The 20,620-nt window shown below is 35.8% G+C and overlaps 1 non-coding gene across 1 annotated transcript; it reads right to left on the bottom strand.

Moving 5' to 3' along the window:
• Positions 1–11,196: 11,196 nt before the first annotated feature.
• LOC138822926 (U6 spliceosomal RNA) lies at positions 11,197–11,303 on the bottom strand. Its single transcript, XR_011370687.1, has one exon. It is a non-coding gene; the product is annotated as a U6 spliceosomal RNA (small nuclear RNA).
• Between the last annotated feature and the right edge of the window lie 9,317 nt (positions 11,304–20,620).

Here is a 20,620-nt window from a genome sequence, read left to right as displayed (position 1 = left end):
TAAACCATGACTTTTTTTCTTTTTGTTGGTCGTGGGATTTTGTCTCTGGGCCTGGGCAGGATCCCTGAGCAGTAGGCATGGGCATGATCCTTGAGTTCTTTAGCTCGAGTTGTGCACTTTGCCACTTGAGCTTCAGCACCACTTTCATGTTTTCTGGTGGTTAATTGGAGATAAAATTCTCACAGACTTTCCTGCCTGGACTAGCTTTGAACTGCAATCCTCAGAAATCAGCTTCCTGAGTGGCTAGGATAATAGACACAAGCCACCAGTTTAACCAATTTCTTTACTCTTTCCTCAACCCCCTTTAACCAGAAACCTAATCCTAATCACAACACCAAATGGTTAATGTAAGGAAAATTGTCTAGATCCTATTCAATAAGTCATTTTTTTTGCTTCTACTTCTTAGTGGAAAACTAAATTTTCCCTAAAGCTTATCCTTCCCTATTCCTAACAAGAACTAAAACAGCAGCTCACAATTAGAACCAAATCATATCTGAATGTTTAAAGTAACATAGACATTGGTTTTCATTCATTCTAACCTTGATGCCATTCATTCTTCTTAAAATATATTGCAATTTTACACAATATCTTACATATTTTTCTCATCTTACTCCCAGCTCTAACTGGAACACCTTTCCTAATCCTAAAACTACAGATAATTGAATCATAATGTTAATAGCAAGCCTCTATTTCACATTTATCCTAACTCTTGCTAGGCATGTAGGCATAAATTTTACTTGCACTTTGAATTTAAAAATTTTAAAGTGTTTCTCTATTTCATGTCAGGTGTTGTTTTACATTATTTTTTAAAGTTTTATTTTATTGTAAACAGGCTTACAGAGGGATGACAGTTACATGTGTAAGGTAATGAGTACATTTCTTGTTGAACATTGTTGCTCTGTTCTTTCTTGTTCTCCCACTATCCCTTCCCTCACCCACCTCTCTAACTCTTCCCTCCCCATGGTGTAAATTTCATTTTCAATATAGTTTGCTGTGAGTATCATTGTTGCAATAGGTCATCTTGTGTTGAACCTAAATTTTCTTTTCTCTAACCCTAATTCTAATTCTGTCTGGGATCCTAAATCTAACCATAATAGTAATTTATATATATATATATATATATATATATATATAAATATATATATATAATATAGTAATTCAAAATTAACAAAAATATTGAAGTTTTTGTTCATCGTTAATCCACTGTACATCTTGAATTAAGTTGCAGTTCACCTTAAATCTTCAAAATTAGCTTATATGTACATATATAAAGATGAAATTTGATGTGAAAAACAGAAGATCTTTGGAGGAAGGAGTAATGAATAGGAAATACAGGGAGTACAATAAAATGCTTTAAATATATTTTGGAGAGAGCATAACGAAAGTGCCACTTCTAACAATTAATAACCATTAACAAAATAACTAAAAATTAATAAGTAAATAACACACTGTCTTCTAGTGTTCTTTAAGAGAGCCATGATATGTCTTGTGAATAAAATGCTTGTGTTAGATAAACTTTGTTCATGTATAATTTATTTTATTATTGACCAATTATTTAATTTAATCAATAAAAATATATCAAATAAGATTCCATGATAAAAATGTAAATCAGTTACTTAGCAATTGTTTGAGAAAAAATAGTCATGACGTTTAAGAAACTAAATATCTATTTCCCTACAAAGCACTGCTTTCGGTTTACAAATCTAGTATTTCTACTAAGTTTAGAGATCATAATTGGCACGAAAAACAACTAACTGTACATCTTATTTCTTGAATGAGTGATGTTTTAAACATTATCTTTTATTCAAATGAATACTTAGGTTTACTTTTTCAAAATAAATGAAATTTTATCTCCTTTCAGATCAAGTACTTTCCCTGCAATTAAATGTATTAGTATATACAGGTATTTATACGCTAAATCTTCTATGTTTGTTATGTAGATCTACATATTCAGAATGACATGGTTTTTCTATTCACAAATGTCTAAACTATGGGATTTTTTGCTTCATTAATATAAATTATGTCAGGTTTTTGTGAAGGATCCAGTAAGCAGTGTGGTCAAAAAACATTTCCTGAATTCTAAATTTTTTTTTTTTTTTTTTTTTTTTTTTTTTTTTTTTTTGTCGGTCGTGGGGCTTGAACTCTGGGCCTGGGCGCTGTCCCTCAGCTCTTCAGCTCAAGGCGAGCGCTCTACCACTTGAGCTACAGCGCCACTTCCGGTTTTCTGGTGGTTTTTATTGGAGATAGGAGTCTCACGGTCTCTCCTGCCCGGGCTGGCTTTGAACCGCGATCCTCAGATCTCAGCCTCCTGAGTAGCTAGGATTACAGGCGTGAGCCACCAGCGCCCGGCTTTCTAAATATTAAATCTAATCATTTTTAGCCTTTGATTATATCATTCATTTTATCTTCAGAGCAATTAAACTAAAATAAATACTACTTTTTAAAAATTTCACACATATTGTAAATAATATTAAAATGGTTCACACAGAGACTAATTATTTCAAACTCACCATATTTAATGATCATAATGTGAAGAATATAGAGAGTAGAAGGTCCTTATACGCAATAATATTTGTGGCTAAATTAATCAAATCATATAACTGGATTTCTAATTTAGAGGAGGTTAATCATTTGGAAACAGGAACATACTAAGAAAAATGATTACTTTGGGACCATTTTCTTCTTAAAATTATGCAGCAAAAATATTTCTAAGAAATATATTTTTAATAAAATATTTCAACCCTTACAGTGCATTATGCTTTCATATAAAGTTTATCTCAAAATAGAAATTCTGCAACTAATCTAATGTATGTTTTCATGAACAAAATGCTATGACTTCTAATCTTGTTATGTGATTTTAATTATTTTTTGTTGTGACATGATTCCGATTTACACTTAATACTAACTTCATAGAAATCATGCCCATGCACACTAACTTACATAAGATAATATTCAAACAAAATGATCTCTTCCTATCTCCCACAGGGAAGGGTGAGGTGCTGAATTATATTAAATGGAAGCACTCTAAAAGAGAGTCTTTATGAAATGGAAATTTGTAACGTGAGGATGGGATCATGAGCAATTTCTACTTGGCTGAACAAGAATTCTCTTTTCTACAGCACTTTCTAACCTTTTAATCACACAGGGAAATCCACAAAATTTGAAGTTCATATGAAGGAATTGCATTCCTAAAAGATGTGGCAACCCTGCTCAAAAGTTCGGTCTCATCACTAGTTCTTTGTGTTTGCTGGCTGATCTATTTCTCTATCATATGTTTCATGTTATTAAGCATATTAGTAATTCAGCTGTGAGTACATAGCAGTAGACTCCTTTAATCACTGCTATTGCTGGGTAATATACAGGAGAGCGGAAAAAGATTATATTACTCTCCAATTCCTCCCATTGGCCATCAATGAACCAATTAATTGTCAAAACAATTATGTAAGATGTTAGTTTACTTTTCTCTTTTTAAGTAAGATTAAGCAAGTGTTTTTTGCAGTAAAAAGTGATGACAGTAGTATCAGAACTCTGATATGAGCACCTTCTCCCTAACAAATAATGCTCTATGGGCTGTAAATATGGAAGTCACACTTAAATTCTCTCTACAAACATTCACACAGACACAGACACAAACAGACAGACACACAGACACAGACACACACACACAGACACAGACACACACAGACACACAGACACACAGACACACAGACACACAGACACACACACACACACACACACACACACACACACACACACACACACACACACACACACACACACACAGCTGTCACCCAGACACATAAGAGAACAGTTCAATTCCTTGGTAATGATAGTTGATTGATGTTTGCTCCGTTGGTTTTTCTTTTATTCAGGACATTGTTCGGACCTGCATCTTTCACTGAAATCAAGTCCCCTGCTCTTAGAATACTGTGACTATGTATTCATAGTATGTACCTGGCTGCTTCAGGCCAATTAATAATACCCTGTATAGAGTATCCTCAAACTTGGCATTCAAGTCTAATTCCATGAAATCATACTATTATTCTGAAATACTAAAATTTATTGGATCTAGAAACCAAAAAATAAACAAACCCCACTTTGTTATATTAGTAGGAATTGACATCGTGAAAGTAGAATACTATTGATCAGGAACTGAGGTAAGAGGACGGGAGTATGTGGGAAAATGTAGAATACTGGATGTGTGTTAGAGATATAAAATTATCATCTGTTGGATTATTTATTGTAAACTTAGCTTATATTGAAAGCTCAATTTGCATATACAGTTTTCCAGCTATTTGTTTACCCATCACTTCTGATCACAAATCCTCTTATGAATTTTTATAGAATCTTTGAATAAATCACATAGTTTGCATGTGCTTATCATCTTAAGGAAAAACAGTCTGCTTCTACATCTTCGTCTATGTGACATACCCTTATTGTTGGTTTCTCTGTTTGCTGAATAAATGTATTCCTGGAAACAGGATATTGACAACAAATCTGGGTTTAATTTTCATTTTTTAAATTTGAAATCTAATATAAACTTTGTTGTGACTTGTCATTTTCTAAAACTGAGTGATTTTCATGAACACTAATATTTTGGTGCCTTTAAGTAAATTGAGACTTGATGTGGTATGGTAGTTCTTGTGTCTAATTGACTTAACCATTAGATTATTAATGTATAAACAGGTGCATTGCACTTTTTTATTTTTATATATAAAATAATCCCCAAGGATTTACTTTAAAGTGATAAGGGGGGATGGTTGTTTTCATGTTCCATAGTTTATATTTATTTCAGTAAAAGTACTAATAATACATGATGTATGCTGGAGCAATATAAAAGATGAGAACATATTTCTAAAGAGAATGGGTTTATTGATTAAAACAGAAAACTTTGAAATAGTTATGTTTCTTGGTTGAAACTGCATAAATTTCATATGAATGTAGCTCCAGATGAGAATCAGGGATAAATTCACATTAATATTACTGAGATTTATATCACAATATAAGCAATATAGATATTTTAAGGAATTGGTCATTCAAAGCAGTAGATACCTAATGGATGAGGAATGGAATTGAAAATAGCAGAGGAAAACAATTCACCATGCAGATATTATGATTTTATAATACTAAAATGAAAGAAATGGAGCTTTTGCCTTTCTGAAGAAGAGAATTGAGCCAGTAATTTCAATGTAAGACGTCAGTTGTAATGAGTCTAAAGTCTTTTTCTCCAAGATATTCAAGAGTACTATGCTCATCTTCTGAAGAGTAAGTAATTATTTTAATTAACTTTGCTTAATATTAATTTACTTGTAGCAAATAGGTTAAAATGTCTGCTCTCTTTCTTTCAAGGTAATAACATACATTTCATATTATTAATGTCTCTTCATACAAGCCTGAAATCACTATTTCAAACTAACACAAACAAAAAAACAAAAATAACCTGATACAACCATCACAAATCCTTAATTATGTGAAAAATATCAACAATATATCAAATATATCTGAGGAATTGGAAAAACAATGACAAAATTACAACAGAAAATTCCCCTAGCTCTCTAATGAAACAGAGAATTAGAGTCCTAGCCAGTACTCCACTTCTAAAAAGTCACACCCAGTCAGTTATAAATATATATATAGATATACAATTCAAAAGAAGATTTTATACTGTCTTCACAAAAAAAAACGAAATATATGAAAAGGTGCCCAGCCAGGCGGGTGACTGCTGTGACTGTGTTGGCCAACATATTTAAAAGCACAGCTGCAGTGTGGAAATAAAAGGTCCACATGGGAAAAAAAGCAGGAGCAGAAGTGTACATCAGAGACAGCCAAATCCATACTCAGAGACAATTCAAGATACCATTGGGCAGCCCGAATTGTCACCGGTACCACAAGTATTAACATCACAACATCTCACAATAATTTATTTCTACTCCTACACTTAATAGTCTAGACAAAAACCTAATTCCACTAAAACAAATCACAACAGAAATCCAACCAACATATGGCAAATCAACCAAGAACATAAAGAGTCAGCTATTAAGACTATAGAGCCCCCAAAAGAAATCCTCCAAGTGAACAGAGCAAATCAGAAAAATACAAGAAAAGTGATGTTAAGGTAGTATAATTCACACATTAAATAACCAGGCGTTAGAACAGACAATAAGGGACCTAGATGATAGTTTTCAAAATATATTACAATTACTGCTGAAAATGTGATTAATGAAAAGATACAAAACCTCTACTAGGAAATTTATTGAACAAGATGCAAACAACCAACGATCAGCAAAATAACTCATGGAGACTACAAACAGAAAAATGAATTCTGAAAAGGCAAGGGAGCCCAAGGAAAAACTGGATGCCTAGCTAAAAGATATGAAAGAAGACACAGTTAAATAAACAACCCTACCAACCTCCCCACCCAAAGAAATTATGTAAAGAAAGTCCATACAAGGCCTAAAACAAAGCTTTATAAAGAGATAAAAGCCCTAAAAAATGACCAATTATAAAACAGCGAAATCAAAAACAAAGTATAAAGTCTTCACAGCAAATAGATGACATAGAAGGTAATCTCAGGGGTCAAAGACCAAGTAGGTCTAATAGGAAAGAGGAAATAATCATTTAGAACAAATCCAAGAAATAAGAAATGATCTTGCCAGAACTTCACGACTCAGTTAGAAGATCAAATTTGGGGGAGATTGGTCTCAAGAAGGAGAAGAATAGGAAACTGAATGGATGGGAAACATATTTCAGAATTCTAGCAGAGAACATTCCAAACATCCAAAGAGATAGTCACATTCAGAGAAGAGAAGCCTTTAGAACACCAAACAGAATTCTAGAAGAGAACAACCCACCACCACATCATAATCAATTAGAGGAGCATTAATGATCAAGGAAACAATTCTTAAAGCTGCCATAGAGAAAAGATTGATTATTTATAAAGTATATACAGTCAGAATAAACACAGATTTCTTAGTTGATATGATAAAAAGAAGAGCCTGGAATGATATATAACAAACATCAAAGGTAAACAACTACCAACAGTGAATATGGTCCCAAGCCAAACTCTCCACCACATCAGCAGGATAGAAGTTAATCAAATATATCCTCTAGAGAGAAGATCAAGAAGAACAGGAACTGGTTATATAAGATGAGAACTAGGTAAATATATTAAGAGTAGATGAGGCACAGCTCCTAAGATCTTCTAAGAGAATTCATCCAAATAGATAAAATTAGAGAAAAAAATGAGACATCATAACATAAATTAGCAAAATTGTGAATATTATAAGAGAGTACTTTGAAAACCATATACCAATAACCTGGAGAATCCTGGAGTAATTGATGCTTTACTATACTCGAACTGAACCAAGAAATGATACATAAGAAGTAATGAAAATGAAATATCAATAAACAATTTCCCATAACAGAAAAATCTATGACTCAATAGATTTACAATGAAATTAAGGCCTGCAAGAACTTACAATACTCACCTCTAACTCTTCAATGGAATAGAAAGGGAAATGGAATTATCAAACACAATCTATGAAGCTAGAATTAGACTCTTCCCCAAATCAGCTAGGACACATCAAAGAAAGAGAACTATGAACCCAGCTCTTTGATAAGCATTGATGCATAACTTCTCAATAAAATTCTCACTAACCAACTTCAACAATTAACAAAAAAATGCTATGATCAAACAGTATTCATCCTAGGATACGGCTGTATTCAATATACTTGTCAATAAACACAACACACATCATCAGCAGAAGCAGGGACAAGAAGCACATGATTGTTTATATGGACGTAGAAATAGCTTTTAACAAACTCCAATACCCCTTTATGATTGAAAGGTCTGAGAAGCTAGGAACGCATGGAACTTTCCTCAATATAACACAGAGTATGTATACAACAAAGAGAAAATAAGCATGTACCTAACGATGGAGGCATGAATACATTAAAATCAGGAATGAGAAAAGGATGTCCACTCTCTCTACTACTCTTCAATATAGTAGTGGACTTTCTAGCAAGGAAAATAGGCAAGAGAAAAATATAAAAGGGATCCAAATATGAAAGGAGTAAAACTATCCCCTTTCACAGATGAAATGATACTTTATATAAAGGACCCTATAGCTTCCCCCCCCTCAAAAGTTAGTAAAAGTGATGCTAATCTTCAGCAATGTAGCAGGGTATAAAACCTACAAGAATCAATAGTTTTCCTGTGTTACCAACAATGGGAAGATCCAGGCTGAAATCCAAAAAACAACCTCATATGTATTAGCCTCAAAATCTAATCAAATCTAAGCAAAACAAAACAACAATAAAACTAGGAATTAATTACTTTAACAAAAATGTGAAGGACCTCTATTGTGAAAACTTCAAATGCCTAAAAGCGAAATTGAAGGAGTTTCAAGGAAATGGAGTCTTTCAATGCTCCTGGTTGGAATAATTAACATTGTGAAAACTGCAATACTGCTCCCAACGATTGGCAATGCAATACCCATCAATATCTCTACAATATTCTTCAATGCAATAGAGAAAGCAATCCAAATTTATTATTGAATTACAAAATTACAGTTGAAAGAGAAGGCTCAGAAATGAACTCATAGGCCTATAGTCATCTTACACACACACACACACACACACACACACACACACACACACACACACACACACACACACACACACACACACACACACACACACTGGAATTCTATTCACCCATCAGAAAGAATGACTGTTCACCACTCTTAAGGAACATCAAAGGCTTGGGAAAATTATACTAAGAGAAAGGAATGCACACTCGAGCAATATAGGTTTCATATATTCATTTATTCATGGTAGCTAGAAGGTAATTACAAATCTACAAGAGAGAGTCTTCCTCCAGTTTGAATTTCCATTTTCAAGAAAATTGAAAATAGCAAATGCTAATGAGGATGTAGACAAATGGGAACTCTATTACACTGTTGGTGGGAAATAAAATTTGTTCAACTATTCTGAAGTGCAGTACGGACTTTTTGGGAAAGACTAAACAGATCTCCCTTGTGACCCAGTAATTCTTCTCATGGGCAGCAATCCAATAAATAACAAACAAGCTCACATTAAAGCTACCAGTATAACTATGTTCAGAGCCCAGGCCCAGAGATTAAGGACTGGAAAAAAAGTTATCACTGCTGGTATTTGTTTCCCCAAATATGAACCTTTTGACATAAGATACAAAATCTTTCTATTTGCAACAGCTAGAATAGAACTTATCTGTAGTGAGTAATAAAATGTCTTCTTTGTTGAATGTTAGGAAAAGCTGTAGGCAGTCCAAGAAAAGGGAGACTTTTTGTTGTTGGTGGTGGTGGTGGTCGAGGGGCTTGATGTCTGGGCTTGGGCACTGTCCCTGAGCTCTTCAACTCAAGGTTAATGCTCTACCTTTTGAACCACATTGCCACTTCTGGTTTTCTGGTGGTTAAATGGAGATGAGTCTCAGGGACTTTCCTTCCCAAGTTGGCTTTGAACAGCAGTCCTCAGATCTTAGCTTCCTGAGTAGCTAGGATTACAGCTGTGAGCCACTGTCACCAGGCTAAAAATGGGGGATTTTTATAAAAGAAAATCCACCTCTTCACCTGTGTCTAAACCTCAGATATTACTATTAGAACACTTCATCCTCAACTCATTTGATCTGACATTTGTAAATTTTCTCTTTTCTGTCATGTGGGAATACTGCAGTCAATGTCAACTCAACTGTGGGACTGGAACAATTGTATGGTAATCGCTAGCACCTAAATCAAAAACATTTACATCAAAACAAATGAAACCCTCATTTCGAATAATTATTTTCTCTTTTTATTACAAATCTGTGCTTGATTACTTCTTAATGTGATATTGGACCTGTTAACAGAGTGATGAATTTTTCTTTCTCTTGAGCAATTGTCCTTCTTCCACATGGGTCAAATATTTAAGATTTCAAAAATTTCCATTGATAATTCATTAAGCTGACCTCCAAGAAAATGTGCATTTCTGGAATTGGTCTGCTGTGTTGTTCTTACATGCACAGGATTTCTATGATTTATTTGTTTTATAAGGAATTCTATTTTCCAATGTTTGTGTGACCAATTTTAGTCTCTCTGATCAGTCTTTCCTACCCTCTCTCAGGAGTCTTTTATTTCAGCCTGGTTCATAATAAATATATTAGTTTTCAGCTAAATGACTCCCAGCTTCAGTTTTTTGCCTGACTTTACGTAGACTGTGATAGGAGCTTTGACTGGCCTTGCTTGCTGGAGATTTTTGCTTGATTTTTATTGTTTTGTTTTTAGAGCTCTAGGATTACTAGTTAATGTATTAGCTTCTCTGGGCCGCATTGATCACCTGGACTAGAGTCAATGGGTGTTTGTCCTAATGATACAAAAACAACTGACTAAATTCCTGTTTTAATTCTCTCAAAATGAGGCAATCTGGCATCCTTGCAAAGTCATCAATAATATTCTGCTACCACTTACAGAAATGGTCTATCAAGATGGCTTTTCAAGGTTGACTGTAAAAAATGTTTATTTCTGTGTGGGAGGACCATATAAAAAGCAACAAAAAAATCACATCGTACATTATAAATACTTTAGAAACAACAGCAAGAAAAAAACCACTTGTGTCCCTATCTTGGGGTTCATTTAGCTTAACATCACCTTATCTATTCATATGCATATAGCTTTTGACCTTTTCTACTTATCCAGGAAGTATATTCATTATTGCCAATAAGGGATACCACGTGACCGATGTTTCTTTGGAGTTGGATTATTTTAGTTAATATATTTTTTCCGTAACAAATTGGGCGATGTCGTTCTTTCTGATGGACGATCGAATTCACACACACACACACACACACACACACACACACACACACACACACACACACACACAACTCACAACGTTTTCTTGATCCATTCATCTACTGAGGGGCATTGGGGTTGGTTCCATATCTTAGCTATGGGAAATAATGCTGCAGTAAACATAATTGTATTGGCAATTTTAATATGGTCTTTTTGCTGACTATTTAGGTGAATGCCCAAAAGTGGTATTGCTGGGTCATACAGGAGCTCTATGTGGAATCTTTTACGGAACCTCCATACTGCTTTCCAAGTGATTGAACAAGTTTACACTCCCACCAAGAATGATGTACGGTTCCCTTCTGGCCACATCCCCTCCAGCATCTGTTATTGTAAAAATGTGGAGCGCTTCACAAATTTGCATGTCATACTTGCACAGGGACCATGCTAATCTTCTCTGTATTGTTCCAATTTTAGTGTATGTGCTGCTCAATTGAGCACAGAACATTTTTTATATATAAAGTGGAACTGATTTTCTTAAACTAGACAATTTAACAAAAAGTAAGTTCACAAGAATGGTCGTGAAATTTTAGAAGCATGTATTTCTTACATAAGCACACATTTAAGACTAAAGTCAAGATTGATATGTCAAAAACAAAATAATTCCAGATATTTGTTGTGCAACAGATGTGTAGAAGGAGGATTTCAATTATTCTATACAAGACACCTATCATAATGAACACTGCAGCAAGTGTTAAGTTTTTTTTTTTTTTAAGTTTTAATGTTTTAAATATGTTTAATTTTGAGAATTTGCTTATATGCCAAAATTAAGATTGTTTGGTAGGTCATATAACTTTTCTATAAAGTATTAAAACTTATGGTAGCAGACATATACAACTAAGTATGTACATTTCAGTGTTTATAGAAACTTTACTAATGAGAAGTTGCAAAATCTTTGTATTAAGAAACAGCAAAGAGTTAAGACAGTTTCTGTTAAAACTTTAGGGCTTCCTTACTTAATATGTTAGCGAGGAACAAAAATGATTGTATAAACCGTATGCAGATGATGAGATGAGACATATATAGTAATCTTAGAGTGTAAATTTAACGACTACTCATAGCCTATAAAACTCTTGTTGAGCATCATAATCTTAGCCAGTTTTAAATGTACAGGAATATGAGAAGAGTTCCGGGAAGATGGCAGAGGAGAAGCTGGAATCTGAACAAGCTCTCCCATAGAAAGCAGTTTTAGAGTTCCAGTGAACAGTCTTAAGCCAGAGAATCACAACAAGTGTGCCATCAAAGGACAGAGAGTTAGGCAAGAGAGGGGAAACCCAGGCAAGAAGAGACATCTGAGCGCTTACCAGCAGCCACCAGCGACCGCAGGGCACCATACCTGAGCCACAGAGAGTCCGGGACAAGGAGCCAGACACAGTGGGTGAGTGGATTCTACACAACATCAGCAAGAACCGACAAGGAGCAGACATCTTCATCCTGCAGTTTGCAGACCAGAGACGACCCAGGAACCAAGACTGGGCATGAGTAGAAGCCCAACGTCCTCACTCCTTCTCAGGGAGCAGAGGAGGGAAGGCCACTCCTTCGCGCCCCCAGTACCGGAGATCTCCATCTTGGATACCGACAAAGCTCAGGGGAGCTGCCAGCTCCAACTCAGGCCGTGGAATAAAACGAGTCATTTAGCAGGTCACAAGAATTTAATGGCTGCGTGGCCTGCCAGACTCAGCTCCATCCAGTTAAAAGTTACCCAGCTCGGGCGCCAGCCATAGGAGAGGCTTTCCTTACCGGGTAATCAGAGCCAGAGGCTGCCCCTCCCTCTAGCAGCCACCACAATCAATTGAAAATCAGTAAACAGAAACCCTGAGAATGGCTCCAGTCTGGGCTCTGTGAGGTTTTCACAAACTAGCCCCCGGGAAAAGCTACTGTATGTTGAAAGGCCTCAACTCTACCCAGAACCTAGCCTCATCACTGTATCCCCATCTTCTGTGATTCTCAGAACAGATCAGCCTCCCATTAAACTAACCTGGAGGGGGATCTCAAAATCCTGGGTAAAGCAGAACATTTTTCTGCCTGTTCCAACAAACTGACTTAAGAAACCAATCAAGCCACAGGACCACAAGCAGACCAGAGACTTCCACAAGAGGCTGGTTACAGACACAAGGGAGATACAGGATTTTTCCCACCCCTACCCCCCAAAAAAATCAAAGAACTTTTTCTTCTTTTTCTTCTTTCTTCTTCTTCTTCTTCTTCTTCTTCTTCTTCTTCTTCTTCTTCTTCTTCTTCTTCTTCTTCTTCTTCTTCTTCTTCTTCTTCTTCTTCTTCTTCTTCTTCTTCTTCTTCTTTTTTGGTACCTTATATAATTTTTTTTCTTTTCTAAAAGTTTTTTTAATCTTTAATTTTTGCCTTTTTTGAAAAAAAAATGTTTTCCAGTAACCTTTTTTTCCTCTTATAATTTTTAATTTAGGTATAAGTGAAAGTGCGTTTTTCTTTTTTTCTTGTCTTCTTTCTATTTTTTTTCTTTTTAAATTAGCTTTTTGGTTTTTGTTTAGCTCTACTGAAGTTCTGACCTTTTTTTCTTCCTTTCTTATTCTTTTCACCTTTTCCTCTCTTTTGTTCTTCTTTATGTGACTTAACTCTTGTTCTGAACATCCTCAGATAAACCCATAGTCAACTAGTAGACCCTATCCCCCATTGTGTACACACTTAATCCACAAATTTATTACTCAATTCAAAACTTCTGAGACTTAAATTCCTTAATAGCAGTACCACCTCTTTAACCTATATAATATTTTAAGCATTTTTATTTTTAAGTTTTTCGCATCTTCTCTATGTCCCTCCCCTTCTCTGAATATATTCATGTTCCTCTCTAAATAGTTTGTTTTCGAATCTCCATAATATTTTTAATTTTTAATTTTCTATTTTTTCTGGTCTCTTTTCTTTTCCCTTTCCCTTTCTTCTTTTTCTCTCTCTCTATACTTGCATCCTACCCAACCTATTTCCTGCATTGAGATTAGGACATAGTTAACTCTTCCTGTGCCTCCCCACACCAATCTATTCCTATTTTTTACCCACATCTCTCCCTAACCCTAATAATTTCTGGTTTTCCAAATTCTTCTCTGCGGTTCGAAGCCCATTAACATATAGTTGTTTGATGTTCAATAGATGTATCTGTTGAACTAGATTGTATCTGTAGACTATTCACTGTGCAAATTCAAACTTGGGTTGATGCTTGACTTAAGATAGTGCTCTAGCACAAAACTGGAACTATTTTCATCTCAAATGGGCAGAGTAAGCCCGAAAAACACAAGAAAAATGGCAAATCCGGGTATCTCAATTCCCAATCTTGATAATAAGGGGACAGAACAGATAATGAATAATCCAGAGGAGAGTTCCCATATAGCTCTACAAACACGGCTGGCAAACACGATAAATGAAAAGATAGAAAACATACAAAGGACACTATATGAACGTGATAGGGAGAGAGAGGAGGCAATCCAAAAGTTTATACAGGAATTTCATAAGGGTGTGGAAGCTACTCAAAGACTGATACAGGATTTGCGTGAGCAGCATGAGAATACTCAAACAGAAAGGCAGGAATGGCATGAACAAGCTGAGAACAGTCAAAGAGAACTGCAGGAATCCCACGAACCGGAGGAAGCTAATCAAAGAAAATACAGGAATTGAGAGAGCAGGAAGAGAATACACAAAGATCACTAAAGGCATTCATGGAATCCTTTAACAATGAGATGAAGGAAGTCAGGGAGACCACAAAGGGAATGCTGAATGGAACCCAACAGAAGGAATGTGAGTCCAAAGAAACCATAACCAATCAACTAAGTGATCTGAGAATAAACACTGAACACCAAATTAAGGAAGTAAAGAAATTCATACAAGATCTAAAACAGAGCTTCAACAAAGAATTTGAAGCTATCAAAGCTGACCAATTAGAAGGAAAAGAGATAAAAAACAAAGTACAGAGTCTTGACAGCAGTTTAGACCATGCAGAAGATCGAATCTCAGGGATTGAAGACAGCCTAGATATTATAGAGAAAGAACATACAACCATCCAAGACAAGTCCAAGAAATATGATAGATCTATCCATCACCTGGAAGACACCATCAGAAGGCCTAATATAAGGATAATGGATATAGAGGAGCACCTAGAATCGGAAGTTAATGGTCTAGGAAATTTGTTTAACACGATCTAGCAGAGAACTTCCCAAACATGCAAAAAAGATAGGCCTATTCTGATACAAGAAACTTTTAGAATCACAAATAGACCAGAGCAGAATAGGACATCCTACCGTCACATTATAATACACACAGGATCAACTCAGACCAAGGAAAAGATCCTTAAAGCTGTCAAAAAGGAAAGATCAATCACCTACAAAGGGAAACCAATTAGAATCATCTCTGATTTATCAGCAGAAACAATTAAAGCAAGAAGAGCCTGGAATGATGTAGGCCATGCCCTAAAAACAAAAAATTATCAACCAAGAATACTGTATCAAGCTAACTCTCCTTCGTAAGTAAAGGCCAAATAAAAACCTTCGATAGCAAAGAAAAATTGAAATAATACATCTCCACCAAACCAGCCCTACAAAAGATTCTGAAAGAGGTCCTACACATAGAAAACCAACAAGACCACAATAAAGGCCAAGAAAGTACACCCAAACTGAGAATCCAAAAGCATAGGAAAAACCCAGTTTTTGCAGCCCCCAAGATGGTGGATAACATGGCAGGAACACCCAAATACCTCTCAGACCTATATCTTAATGATAACGGACTGAACTCTCCAATTAAGCGACATAGACTGTCAAGTTGGATTAAAAAACAAGACCCTTCTATCTGCTGCCTTTAGAAGTCACATCTTGCCCTTAAAAACAAAAGCATTTTCAATGTTAAAGGCTGGAACAAAATCTACCAAGCAAATGGCCCTCATAAGCAGGCAGGAGTTGCAATCCTAATATTAGATAAAATACACTTCAAATTAATATTCAGGAGAAGAGATAAAGAAGGTCGCTACATACTAATTAAGGGATTTCTCCTTCAGGAGGATATTACAATCCTAAATATCTATTCGCAAAACAATGGAGCACCCAAATATATCCAAAAACACTACTTTCCCTCAAATCCCATATTGATCCAAAGACATTAATTGTTGGGGATTTTAACACACCAATCTTGCCTATAGATAGATCAACCCGGCAAAAACTCAACAGAAAACCGCAGATCTAAACAGCTGCATAGATCAACTAGACTTAACAGACATCTACCGAACATTTCACCCAGCAGCATCAGAATACACGTTTTTCTCAGCAGCACATGGAACGTTTTCTAAAATAGACTACATTTTAGGCCACAAAGCAGACTTGTCTAAATTCAGAAATATTGAAGTTATACCTTGTATTCTCTCTGACCACAAGGGAATAAAATTAGAACTCAACAACAAAAGCCACCAAAGAAAGTGCAATATCTCATGAAGGCTGAACAACACACTGCTGAATCATGAGTGGATCATAGAATGATTAGAAAGAAAATTCAAATGTTCATGCTATTCAACAAAATGAACACACATATTACCAGCTCCTCTGGGATATAGCAAAGTCCGTACTCAAAGGCAAGTTTATAGCTCTGAGCTCCTACATCAACAAATTGGAGAGATCTGAAACTAACAATTTAATGACTCATCTAAACCAACTTGAAAAAGAGCAGCAAGATAAACCCCAATCCAGTAGATGGAAAGAAATAATTAAAATTCAATCAGAATTAAATGAATTTGAATCCAAAAAAAGTATAGAAAGAATCAACAAAACAAAGAGTTGGTTCTTCGAAAAAATTAACAAAATTGACAGACCCTTAGAAAATCTTATCATAAAAAGAAGAGAACACACCCAAATAAAAAAACTCAGAGATGAGAATGGAAAGATCAACATGGAAACGACCAAGATTCAGAACAATATAAGGTAATACTTCTCAAAACATTATGCTAATATGTTTGAAAACTTGACAGAAATGGACTTGTTCCTAGCAAATATTGACCTGACAAAACTAAATCAAGATGAATTAAACCATCTTAACAGGCCCATATCAAGCATTGAAATACACACAGCAATAAGAGCCTTCCCAGCTAAGAAAAGTCCAGGACCAGATGGTTTTACAGCCGAATTCTAACAAGGCCTTCAGAGCGGAGGTCACACCAATACTCCTCCAACTCTTCAACAAAATTGAAAGAGAAAGTTCACTACCGAACACATTCTATGAAGCCATCATAACCCTCATCACAAAACCAGGCAGGGACTCCTCAAAGAAAGAGAACTATAGTTCTTGATTTTTGCTGTTCTAACTGGAGTGAGGTGATATCTCAATGTTGTTTTGATTTGCATTTCTTTTATGGCTAGGGATGTTGAACATTTCTTCATGTGTCTATTGGCCATCCTTCTTTCTTCTTCAGAGAAGCTTCACTTTAAGTTTTTCGCCCACTTATTTATTGGGCAGTTGTTTCTTTGAGGATTTGTTGTTGGGTGGTTTAATTTTTTGAGTTCCAAGTATATTTTAGATATGAGACCCTTGTCCGTTGTATGGCTAGTAAAGATCTTCTCCCAATCGGTGGGCTTTCTATTGATCTTGCTAGCTATGTCATTTGCCCTGCAGAAGCTCTGCAACCTTATGCAATCCCATTTGTCCAACCTTTCTTTGATTTGTTGTGTTTCTGGGTCTCTATTCAGAAAATTTCGGCCTGAGCCAAAGAGACCTAGGGTTTCTCTTATTCCATCCTGTAATGTTTTCAGAGTGTCTGCTTTGAGTTCAAGGTCTTTGATCCATTTGGAGTTGATTCCACATTGGAAGGATAATGCATATATTTCTTACCTAGCATTGCAGCCTCCTCCTTTGTTTACCCTTCACCTCCCTTCCCAGCCTCCCCCCTTCCCCCCACCCATTCATACCACCCTCCCCCCCCACACCGACACTTTAAAGCTTGCTTTGACATGACATTTTGTAATTCTCCTTGTTGAAACAGGTCCACCTGAATCCTTAGACGACTTGATGTCCCTATCTCCTCCACCTGTTATACTGATATCAAATAAAGTGAAAGCGGGGGTTACACTGTGGGGGAGGGACATACAAAGCAACAAAGAAATAATCTTATAAATGCGTTAGAAACACATGCATGAAAGAAACGAAAACATTAAAATACATATTTAAGGGTTCGTTTTCCTAACATCACATTATCTGACCTTTTCCGCTTGACTCATACCTATACTAGATATTGCAAATAAGGGAAACCATGGGACCTATGTTCCTTTGGGCCTGGCTTACTTCACTTAATATAATTTTTTCCAAGCCTTTCTATTTCCTAACAAATGGGGAAATGTCATTCTTTCTGATGGAGGCATAGAATTCCATTGTGTATATATACCACATTTTCTTGATCCATTCATCTACTGAGGGGCATCTGGGTTGGTTCCATATCTTAGCTATGGTAAATAATGCTGCAATAAACATAGTTGTGCTGGTAGCTTTAGTGTGGTCTTGTTTGTATACATTTGGGTAAATGCCCAAAAGTGCGATTGCTGGATCATAGGGGAGATCTATGTGAAGTCTTTTGAGGAACCTCCATACTGCTTTCCAAAGAGGTTGAACAAGTTTACATTCCCACCAACAACGAAGTAAGGTTCCTTTCTGTCCACATCCACTCCAGCATCTGTGTTCTCAAATAAAATAAAATAAAATTTAAAAAAAAAGAAAGAGAACTATAGACCCATTTCTTTGAGGAACATTGATGCAAAACTTCTCAACAAAATTTTAGCCAACCAACTTCTACAATTCATCCAAAAAATCATACACCACGATCAAACAGGATTCACTTCAGGGATGCAGAGCTGGTTCAATATAAGCAAATCAATTATTATTATTCATCACATCAACAGGAGCAAGGATAAGAACCACATGATTATCTCAATAGATGCAGAAAAAGCATTCGACAAGATCCAACACCCCTTTATGATGAAGGTTTTTGAAAAATTAGGACTCCATGGAACATTCCTCAATACAATAAAGGCTGTATATGACAAACCTACAGCCAGCATTATACTTAATGGTGAAAAAATAAGCCATTCCCTCTTAAGTCAGGAAAAAGACAAGGATGTCGACTCGCTCCACTTCTCTTCAATCTAGTATTTGAATTCCTAGCTACAGCAATAAGAAAAGATGCAGACAAAAAGGTGATCCAAATATGGAAAGAAGAAATAAAACTATCCCTCTTTGCAGACGACATGATTTTGTATTTAAAGAATCCAATAGACTCCACTCCCAAATCACTCAAGGTGATTGAAAACTTTAGCGTTGCAGACGACATGATTTTGTATTTAAAGAATCCAATAGACTCCACTCCCAAATTACTCAAGATGATTGAAAACTTTGGCAAAGTAGCAGGGTATAAAATTAACACCCCAAAATCAATGGCTTTTCTGTATGCCAACAGTGAGAAAAGTTTGGCTGAAATTAGGAAAGCAACTCCATTTGTAATAGCCCCACAAAACATAAAATACCTAGGAATTAAGTTAACCAAAAAGTGAAGGATTTCTATGATGAAACCTTTAAAATCTTGAAATAGGAAATCCAAACAGAACTTAAAATATGGCAAAACCTCCCATGCTCCTGGATTGGAAAGATTAACATCGTGAAAATGGCAATACTTCCCAAGGCTATCTACAAATTCAACGCGATACCTATCAAAATTCCAACCTCATTCTTCAAGGAAATAGAAGAGGCAATCCAAAAATTCATATGGCACAATAAAAGACCCCGCATAGCAAAAACGCTCCTCAACATAAAGAACACTGCTGGAGGAATATCAATACCAAATTTCAAACTCTACTATAAAGCCATAGTATTCAAAACAGCTTGGTATTGGCATGAGAACAGACCTCAGGACCAAAGGAATAGAATTGAAAACCCAGAAATGAACCTACAGACCTATAGCCATCTAATCTTTGAAAAGGGAGCTAAAACCATAGAATGGAAGAAAGACAACCTTTTCAGTAAATGGGGCTGTTAAATTGGTTAACAACTTGTAGAAAACTAAAGCTAGATCCTTATATATCACCCTGCACCAGAATCAACTCCAAATGGTTAAAAGACCTTGTATTCAAAGCAGACACTCTGAAAACATTACAGGATGGAATAGGAGAAACCCTAGGTCTTCATGGCTCAGGACGAAATTTTCTGAATAAAGACCCGGAAACACAACAAATCAAAGAAAGGTTGGACAAACGGGATTGCATGAAGTTGCAGAGCTTCTGCATGGCAAAGGACATAGCTAGCAAGATCAGTAGAAAGCCCACGGATTGGGAGAAGATCTTTACTAGCCATACAAAGGACAAGGGTCTCATATCTAAAATATATTTGGAACTCAAAAAATTAAATCCCCCAACAACAAATCCTCAAAGAAACAACTGCCCAATAAGTAAGTGGGCTAAAGACTTAAAGAGAAACTTCTCTGAAGAAAAAGAAGGATGGCCAATAGACACATGAAGAAATGCTCAACATCCCTACCCATAAAAGAAATTCAAATCAAAACAACATTGAGATGCCACCTCACTGCAGTTATAATGGCCAAAATCAAGAACTCTAACAGCAACAGATGCTGGAGAGGATGTGGACAGAAGGGAAGCTTACTTCATTGTTGGTGGGAATGTAAACTTGTTCAACCACTTTGGAAAGCAGTATGGAGGTTCCTCAAAAGACTTCACATAGAGCTCCCCTATGACCCAGCAATCCCACTTTTGGGCATTTACCCA

The sequence above is a fragment of the Dipodomys merriami genome, unplaced genomic scaffold (genome assembly GCF_024711535.1).
Source record: "Dipodomys merriami isolate MVZ:Mamm:240054 unplaced genomic scaffold, mDipMer1.0.p SCAF_1179, whole genome shotgun sequence".
Lineage (NCBI taxonomy): Eukaryota > Metazoa > Chordata > Mammalia > Rodentia > Heteromyidae > Dipodomys > Dipodomys merriami.
This window is presented reverse-complemented; position numbering and strand designations above follow the sequence as displayed.